The 10,374-nt window shown below is 38.4% G+C and overlaps 1 long non-coding RNA gene across 4 annotated transcripts in view; it reads right to left on the bottom strand.

Annotated features, from left to right (window-relative positions):
• Positions 1-1,005: 1,005 nt before the first annotated feature.
• LOC136837022 (uncharacterized) overlaps positions 1,006-10,374 on the bottom strand; it is a 9,983-nt gene continuing 614 nt past the window's right edge. For 3 of the 4 annotated variants that reach the window (XR_010852527.1, XR_010852524.1, XR_010852526.1), the window contains exons 2-4: positions 6,850-7,020; positions 6,336-6,453; positions 1,006-4,987 (exon numbers count right to left, since the gene is read on the bottom strand). This is a non-coding gene — a long non-coding RNA (uncharacterized lncRNA). The remainder of the gene's footprint in view (positions 4,988-6,335; positions 6,454-6,849; positions 7,021-10,374) is intronic. The other variant, XR_010852525.1, reaches the window with a different exon arrangement.

Below are 10,374 nucleotides of genomic sequence, written 5' to 3'. Positions count from 1 at the left end.
TCATGATTAGACTTCAATTTGGCCACCATTATTGACATTTTTATATCAAACTTGACGTCAAAATGCTGAAAGATGCCAGGGTGAGACCCTTGAAATGTACTAAGTTATTTCAGTCAAATGCATATAGAAAAGAATGAAGTCAGTTTTATATATAAATATCGATGAAAATAAGGATTAAATTAGCTTTATTCATTCGTATTTACAAGTAAATCGTCCTCTGCAGCTCTCGAAGTCAAAAATTCTGTCAGGTACGCAGTCAACGTCAGATGACTAAGACGTTCGAGATCTATTTATCTTCGTTACCGTCTATCCTTATTTGTTCTCCTGTTTTCTATGAGGTTGAATTATACTAAAAGACTCATTTTCTATAAGAAGACTCGAGAGAAACTCTTAAAGACTCGAAACCTTAACGAAAACGGAGACCAGAATGATGATATGTACGCTTACGCCTCGTAGATATTCTTGCAAGTCATCCACAGAGGAACTGGACTTAGGAAATTTTTTGGTGGGTGGGCCATCATACCTCTGGACGAAATGCTGGCGATTTAAGCATACGGGAATTTCACGCCTTGTTTCTTAAGACACTCCAGGTCAACCAAGCATTTGAGTACGAAAATACAGCCATGAGAGTGAACGTAAGCTTATGCTTGTCTTGGTAGCCTTGCTACACCCACCTTAGGCTTACTGTACTTAACACCATTCTCTGACGTCTGAGATGGTCTAGAAAAATGGCAGACATCTTGGAAAGCACGAGGGAAGTATATACGAGACTTCCCATCTCGGCAATCAGCTGTCGTCAACTTAGACAAAACCCTTTGGGTCGGCTTCAAAAGTTGGTAACCGGCTGGTTTCATTACCTCCAGCTGAGGCGCTCTCTCTCTCTCTTCCTTCGGGCATTGCAATGCTGGCTCCGAGGAGTAAAAAAAAAAATTAAGATTTTTCATTATCACGAGTATTCTCCTCAATATATCGTGTTTATTTGTTTAGGGTTTGATTAAAACATTCTATTATCTCGGTCTTTATTTCTTTATCATAAGCCTACAATGTTTACACAGGAATGCTTACGTCATCACCTATGAAGTCACGTGAAAAGGGTTACCCTTGTCATTGAATATACCAGACTTCAGCATGCAGTGACGTCATCAATTTCTCGACTACCTTTAGCTATATGCAGTGACGTCACAACTATGACAAGCTTTACCTTAAGCTGCATCCAGTGACGTCACAACTATGACGTCAATCTCGACAGTACCTTTAGCTGCATGCAGCGACGTCACAACTATGACGTCAATCTCGACAGTACCTTTAGCTGCATGCAGCGACGTCACAACTATGACGTCATCTAATTTTCCCACTGTACCGCAAGTCAGATCAATAACTTTGTGGCCTTCTATAGGGCCATTTTCTTTCATTTATTTATTTACCTTCGACTCATTTTCTTCCAAAAGCTTTATATGCTACAGCCGCCATCTTCATGGTTTAATCTGCCTTATAGGCTAAAGTTTACTTTCATTGACGTTTTAGTTTATCTTTGTTACTTAGTTTTCTTTCATATGGCAATCTTTTACTTGGTTTATTATTCTTACTTATTAACCCTTTCATGCTTTAATATGAACTGCTTTATTCAGCTTTGTACCCTATTAGAGGGAGCTTTTCTCTCTACAAGTCATCTGTGACCTTTGTAAGAGAACTTACCTTTCGTCTCTGACCTTGTTAGTTTTATCTCAATTGCAATTTCACACTTTATAATGACAACCTTCCAATCGGTGATTTTTCACCTGTATTCATCACAAAGTGAAACTAACAAAACCAGACATAAAACGAGAGAGTGCCTTGCAAACCAACCTTGTTTCAAAATTGCATAAACCACATCAGCTTCAAAAATATCTTTTTCCGCCAGTCTTGGCACCAAATCTAACTCATTTTCAATAGTTTCGCCTGTGACTTAACCTGTGGTATCCAAGGTATACTTCAGTTAGGAAGAACTGGGGTAACTTGAGCAGAACTGGTGTCAACAAAATATCTCTGAAGAATGCCAACAGCTGCATTCAAGAACAAGCTAGCCAAGAGAGCGTGGTGCCTACCAAGCCAAAAACACTAAAAATTGCTTGAGCACATCAAGGGACATAGCCCAATGCAAAAAGACCAGGCAGTTCAGCATAATGGTGCCACAAACATCATCTAAAAGATGCAGTTTCAAGCCATATAGTGTTGGAAAGGCTTCTGTCCCAACAATATCCTGCAGCAATGTGAGTTTTGCTCTGGGAAACATCCCCCTCAGGAAGATTCTTGAACACAACAAAATCAAGCTGATTGTTAACACATGTCAGACACAGGGGCACTCTTTGGCAGAAAATATGCCATCTTATGGTACCATACATCAGTCCTTCTTGATGATATGCACCCTGAAGGAAGGTCTGGACTGGACAGGACATCTGACGCGGGCAAAAGCAATGGAGCCCACACCTACCACAAAGTGTAGGTCAAAGAAACGGTAATCCAAGATCAAGTCAGAAGTTGGAGAGCTTTCCAAGCTCTAGGAGAAGGCAGTTACAACAAAACCATCTCGCTCTCTTATGTATCTGGTTTCTGAAGAGAGGGAAAACCCCTATACTTTGTTGCCCTCTGAAAACATGAGCAGAGAACACTCACAGAACAACAATGCTCACTGAAACCCACCTAGGACAAAGACCACAGGACGAAACGAGGTATGATACACAAAAGTACAGTGGCTAGTGTAGCCTTCACCGCTCTTGACTTCAGTTGTGTGGCACTCTTAAACTGTCGAGCCTATGAGAAATTGGCGAGTCCATGGCCCACCAATCTCAAGACAGACGGAACGCCCCAAACAATCTGGTCATTCAACAAAGCTCTACACTTATCAGCAGGAAACTTTTGCAGGATAGCTAAAAGGGCCGCAGACCTATATGGAAAGTCTTGGCAAAAAGACAACTACCAAATATTCAAAGCTTTGCACAATAAAGAGAAGACAGCAAATGGAAAATAAAATCAGCCAACCACAAACGGTTTCAAAGACACCAAAACATTCTCAATTAGCCAAACACTTTAAACTCAACTAACTAAGCAATTCTGGACGTTCCTGAACAGCAGAAAGGTAGCAACTTTCAAGTCCCTGGGTCAATGAGCTACAGAGAACCATTGCTGGCAGATTTCCGGCAGGAACAGTAACAAGACGAGACGCTCAGGCAACTAGTCCTAGTCGCAGGAACACTTAATCTTGTACAAATGGGATGCTCCCTTCCTTGTCAAGGACTTGGAAAAGGCTACAAAATAAACCTAGGTACCAAAAACACAGGAAACCAAAAGATTGTCAAGTCACTGTAAAGGATTTACAGTCTTCAACCGTGGGTGTTGCAAATTGCACTATCAACAAAAAAATTCAGCAAACGTAGCAGGAAAACCTGCTACCCTGAGAGAAACGAAGTTATACTTGTAGACCTACAGCATACATGGATGTCCATCCTTACGAACACAGCAAAGGACATTTTAAAGATACACATCACTTAAAAAACACAAGGAACAAGGAGGCTTCAATGTCTACAAAGACATAAGAAAGCAATGCAAGTGAATTACATGTTTAGGATAACTCACAAGAAACTATACCAAATCACAGCAATAACCAACAATGCCAAAGAGCAGACAACCAAATTAGACAGTTAAAAACTGTCAAATGAAAGAGTTGATACAAAGCAAAATGAATCTTCCAAGTAAAACAAGAGACTGGTGGATGTAGGTCAGTTATTTTCACTGACTCAGAATAGACAAAGAGTTTAATGTGCCACAAACCCTCACCTGTAACATAACAAAGTTTGTAACATGAAGTAGGGACAATATACATGTTGGAACTCTTAACTTTCGGTCAGATATCACAAGAAACAAAAGGAGTGAAATTCTGTCACCAACAGCCCAGAAATGTCAGCAACAAAGAACCAGGACTGGATTACACCATACAGAAAGAGAGAAACCTATAAAAATCAAAGGGCCAGGTATCTCCCAACTGCTCACTTACAAAAGCCACCTGAGAAAGAAACATCACAGCTTTGAAAAGGGGAAACTGGATTTTCTACTGAAATAGCAATGACCAGTGAGTTAGTTATCACAAAAAACTAGTCATCACAACAATACGAAGTGAAGGGCAGCTCATAATGAGGAACAATGAATGTATATATACAAGACAAACCCTGTTTTGTCTGGCCCTTAAGTAAATAGACAACGAAACCATCAATCGTTGACAAAAACCTGATATTGAACTACAAAACTTCATCAAAACAAAATACTGTTAAGGATTTCCAAATGGGGAAAGGTTCCCCACTCTCTCTCTCTCTATCTCTCTCTCCCAGTCGCTTACCTTCTTAATTTTGAGGTTTGTTTTCATTTACAAACACAAACGCAATTTTTATTTTGACACAAAAAGGCTAAAAGTTCCTGGCAAAAAACTAACACTAGTAGTTTTCTTTAGCAACTTAAGCACTGTATACCAGTTCAACTATCCCATTGCAAAACGTAAAAATGCAGATTTTACTTTAGATCATAACTTCTCATTTGTTACTTTGAGACGAACATTTTACTTTCACAAGCACAAACAATCACTTGAGGGCAAGAAGTGTAGTCTATAAATCTTAAGAGAGTTACCATTTGAAGGTGGAACTGCATGATATTTAAGAAAACTGGTCAAATGGAACAGTTTTTTGAGATATTCCTTTCTGACACTGCCTTCTTGAGAGAGAGTTAACCGTTACCCACATATGCAATAAAACACTCTTTCAAGGGACACTATTAAAGATTTCCACCCTCCAGATAGATTTACAGTCAAAATATCCATCTTTCAATGCCCATGAACTTGAAGGGTATATCTTGAAAAACAAATTCTTATGTTCCCTCTGCTGGATTCTATCAAATCTGCAACGTGTCATTTATAATGAAGACCGGCTTGTCTTGATGGTGACACTGTCCTCTTCATACATACCTGGAAAACAAAAATCATTACTTCAGTATTGAATGCATGTCCGTTATCTCAAACTGCACATTTTGCTATAATTAACACAATTTGAACTCATTTCAAAGCACTACTAAACTCTTGTCTGTAAAGATATCAGGAGATACAATAAAGAGAGAAAATATTAGACGAAGCTATGGATAAATGAATAAGATTGCAGGAGCATAATATCAAGAGCATAGTAAAAAGGTTTAGGATCTTCACAAGGACTTTGTTGTGTCCACTGGTAGGACCCAGAGGGCCAGAGTTCCTGGACAAGATGAGGATTCAAGGAATTAGAAGCTTAATACTGAAGGTATTGAAGAGGGCTATAACTTGTTTACTAACACATCAAGAATGAGGGCAGGGGGCTACTGATAGGAACCTTAAATTGGGGTCCCTTGAACCAGGTAGGTGAGGGGCAGATCAAGCATCTTAAAGGGGATGTTCTTACTGATTACTGAGAGAGAGAGAGAGAGAGAGAGAGAGAGAGAGAGAGAGAGAGAGAGAGAGAGATTCTTACTGAGACCAAGAAGAGAGAGAGAGAGAGAGAGAGAGAGAGAGAGAGAGAGAGAGAGAGAGAGAGAGAGAGAGAGAGAGATATTTTAAACAAGTGTCAAAAGTCTAGTATTAAAATCCTTAGCTTTGGCAGAGCCATCAATAAACAGTTTGCTGTAAAGAAAAGCTATTATTATCTTAGTAATAAACAACATTGTTATTATAAAACCTCGGCTACTCATGAAACTAAGCCTAAACAGCATTTCTTTAATGTTTATGCTGGTAGCTGTAATCAGATATCTTTAAAATAAGACGTCCTTTACCATATTTGTACAAATAGGGACAAGTCTTGTGTTTATCTAATAATATCCATGGGTCAGACATCTGGCTAAATCAAATACTATACAAAATGACGTGAGGAAAAATATTACATTATGAATTCAATTATGACTGAACCACTAACACCTAAAACTATATTTGCCATAACACAGCCTTAAGAGAAAATTATGCTTCAACCACTTGCACCTCCAGCTATATTGGCATATTCATAACAGCCACAGCTTGGCAAGTTGTGCCTGCACTCTCCTTTAATACCATAGGTGTTGATCCACACTTAAATTTCCCACTTATAAAAGAATATACTTAAAGAAAATTTTTATAAGTCAAAGACAACCCATTCCTAAATAGACTGACTGTCAATCAATTAATTTCTCCTCTCTCTAGTACCTACAGATATATTGGTCTAGTCAGAACAGCCACAGCTTTGCAAGTTTTGCCTGGAATTTCTAAATGTTGATTCAAATTTAAATTTCACTCTTACAAAAAGGTGGACAGTACTTACTAAATATTTGTATAAGTCAAAGACATCCAGTTCCTCAAAAGATTGACCACCAATCAAAAGTTCTTCTCTATTGCGTGCCTGGCAGGAAGCTGCTTCTTGGAGCAAAAGAATTGCACAGCTGGAAAAAAAGGAAAAATAAGTTGACAACCATATTGGAAGGGAGGAAACTGGTGAGAATATAAAAAAAAAACACAGAAAACAAGAAGTTATACAGAAAAATATTCCTCTAAATCTTATATATGAATGTCTGAGCTTCTATTAATACCCACAATGCAAAGGCAAAAGGTATGATATTCAATGACCTTGATTCTTCTGATATATGGACATTTACTTTAATATTTACTGAAAAGCATATAAATAAAAATTAAAACTTAATACAAATCACCAGAAAGGCTAACAGTCAAGTAAGAAGGCCACAAAAAAGCTGACAATTATGTGGGATTATGCAGACAATAACCTGGGTGAAGATATAAAAAAAATATGTGCAAAAATCAACCGTTTTGATCATAATTACCATTAATGGAATAGACGCCATTGCCTCATTCAAACCTGTCCTGGGATGCCAGTGACAAGTACCAGAAGTACAGTACCAGTACTGAACACAGCTATGGGACTCTGTCCTGGGATACCAGTGCAAGTACTGTACCAGTGCTGAATACAACCATGGGACCCAATTCTCTGATTTCTGAAAGGAATAATATGACGTTAAAACAAACTTCACCAAACATGTCACCAAAGCAGAAAAATCAATACCTTAAAATATATACAAGGTCCTGCAAACTCTCTATTTCTGCCTGAGTGTCTAGTTAGATCAGAATACCCAAGTGGTGTGAACAATTATTGATATTTGGACATCAAAACTTAGGAAACAATAAGGGATCGAATTCTACTATAAGAGAAGAAAGTAGGAGAGTCAAGAGTCTCTTAGGTAGTTTAAATAGGATTCAATACTAAACACGAAGTAAATATTACGATATTCATACGTAGCAATATTGAGCAATAGTGATCTGAACACGCCCACCCTACGATATCTGACGCGCCATTTACCCTAAAAATATCTGGCTTCATTATACGATATTAATAAAACTCAATTTGCCTCATTATGATTAAATGTGTAGGTAAATGTTGATATGGGTCCAGATTTGGTGGAAAACAAACCCCCTTCCCTCATGCAAACAGACCTGGCTATACACTCTTAATGTAATAAGTATGTTAATATCTGGCTTAATTATACAATGTTGATTAAGCACCTTTGCATAACTATGATTAACTTTGTTAATATATATCCAAACTTACCGGAAAAACAACATACCCCTCCCCCCATCAAACATGCCTGGCTACACACTTTTAATGTAATGACATGTATGACACATATGTTGCAATGGGTTATTTACACAAAGAATATGATATTGATACAACACCTCCAATTATGATAAAATATGTTGCAATGGGTTATGTACACAAAGAATACGATATTAACACAACACCTTTTGCCTAATTATGATAAAATGTGTTGGGTTAGAATATGATCTAAATTTAGTGGAAAACCAACATACCCCCTCCCCCCCTACAACAGACCTGGCTACACACTTTTAATGTAATGGCATGTATTCCAATACCACATATGTTGCAATGGGTTACGTACACGGACAAAGAATACGATATTGGTACAACACCTTTTGCTTAATTATGATAAAATATGTTGGCGGAGGTCCAAATTTGGTGGAAAATAACCCCCTCCCCCTACCCAACCCCTCCCAACTGGAAAAACAACCCCAACCCCCTCCACCCTTTCCAACAGAACTGGTTGGCTATGAGACAGCATTTTCTCTTACCTATATACGAGACATTACATGCCAGTATTCACTTGTTATGGAAGGACAAGTATTGCAATACGACCCGATACGTTGCAATAAGTAAGCAAAAAAATGGTTGAATATACAGTTGACCAATGTAAAATACAGAAAAGATCGTACCTATTCTCTAATAATGTCCTGATAATTATAAGAGAGAGAGAGAGAGAGAGAGAGAGAGAGAGAGAGAGAGAGAGAGAGAGAGAGAGAGAGACTACTCTCTATCTACACAAGCCTTCCGTGATTCACAACACTTATATGGAAAAGTTTTCCAGTTCAAACAAAAAATGCCAGCGAGAGTTTGCTAAATCTAGGCCTATACGAAAGCATTTCTCTTTAAGTAATATAAAAACACACTTATAAAATTCACTAGTTGCCGGGAAATGGCTGGTAATAACACGGCACCTTCGGATAACTGGAAAAGATCGATACATTTGGATAACCTATACCACATGTCACAGAAAATCATTTATTTTAGCCCACCAGCTACGTACGATATGTCCAGCTCTCAATTTTGATATTCGAGTCAAGTGATAACATTTAATGAGCCACTTTATACTATAATATATATTCGACGTCCCCCATCATTTCCCATCAGAATTAATTGTAATATGACTGACTATATAGATACGGAGAACGCTAACTTTTACTAATATAATCGGTAATAATCAGCTTTCTTTCATAACCATTCAACTGTTGATTCCCGAATTCCAAATTTACCACGATGCTCTTAAACAGAAAACAATATACTGTATACAAAAGTTTATATAGCAAGAATTTAAAAGTGTCACAAAATCAAAAAGGCTTTTTTTTTTAGTTAATACTTCAGATCACAATACGTATGAGTTGCTACAGCCTATAAATACTAGACTGTAATGAGCGATTTCATCAAATGCAGGCCTTAAGGCCCTAACTACGAGAGAGAGAGAGAGAGAGAGAGAGGGTTTTCCGAGGGTTCTCAGTACGAGAGAGAGAGAGAGAGAGAGAGAGAGAGAGAGAGAGAGAGAGAGAGAGAGAGAGAGAGAGAGAGGAGAGAGCTTTCAAATGACCTAACAGGTGGACGAGAGAGAGAGAGAGAGAGAGCTTTTCCGAGGTTCTCAGAGAGAGAGAGAGAGAGAGAGAGAGAGAGAGAGAGAGAGAGAGAGACCTAATGACCTAACAGGTGGGCTTCAAGCCGTCAAACTTGAAACGGCTAATGAAAGAATAAATTGCATAAGCTTTCTCTTACTTTCTAACAAAAGCTACACAGACAGGGTTGTATAAATGCAAAGAAAAAAAAACCAAAGCGCGCGCGTGCGTGCGTAAATTTCCCACACCTATCAACTAGCGTCCACAGAGAAACTGGTGCAAAAAATTTGGACGCAATTCGAGTGTCCTTTCCTGCTTTTGACGGCCGTGTTCGAAAAGCGGCGTCATTACATTACAACAAAAACCTTCAATTAATCATTTAAAAATCTGTCCTGGACCTGAATTGATGGCCATACCTTTAAATAAATTAGCAAATAATAATTGGGTCTCACTATAAACCGTTGTCCACCACTCGGTAAGCAAGCAATTCACCCGTGATCACGGTTGTTCCCCTAATTTAAACAGTATGTCGCAAATTCGTTACGATAATCCAGCCTGTAATCAGTCTAGTCACCTTGCTCACAGACTAATAGATGAATCGAATTATGAATTGGCTATATTGATTCAGCAAATACTTGGCCGTTGATTACCAATGTCTCCCAAATTGAAAAGCTGTAAATAAACCTTAATTTTTCGTGGATTTCCACCACTAGAATTTTGCTTTTATTCTCAAATATTTGGAGCTGAAATCGGAATATAAAACTTAGGCCACAGGTCAAGGGATAAGATCTAGGAGGTCATTCAGCTCTTTAGATAATGCTGAAACAATTGTTAGGAGAGGACGGGAAGTAAGATGGAAGAAAGAGATTACGAACAGAGGTACAGTAAAAGGAATGAAAGGGGTTGCAGCTGGGGGCTGAAAGAACGCTGCATAGCACCTTAAGCAATACCTACAGTGCGCCGCGTGAGAGACACTGACGGCACTACCCCCACACGATGATTCTTGGGTAATTTTATTTAAACTGCACCTATCATACTCTTCAATTTTGAGATTCGGAGCACAATAAACGGAGATGGTTGGACATTACCCAAAATAGAAACGTCTATAAAACCTGGTC

The sequence above is a fragment of the Macrobrachium rosenbergii genome, chromosome 57, assembly GCF_040412425.1.
Source record: "Macrobrachium rosenbergii isolate ZJJX-2024 chromosome 57, ASM4041242v1, whole genome shotgun sequence".
NCBI classification, from domain to species: Eukaryota; Metazoa; Arthropoda; class Malacostraca; order Decapoda; family Palaemonidae; genus Macrobrachium; species Macrobrachium rosenbergii.
This window is presented reverse-complemented; position numbering and strand designations above follow the sequence as displayed.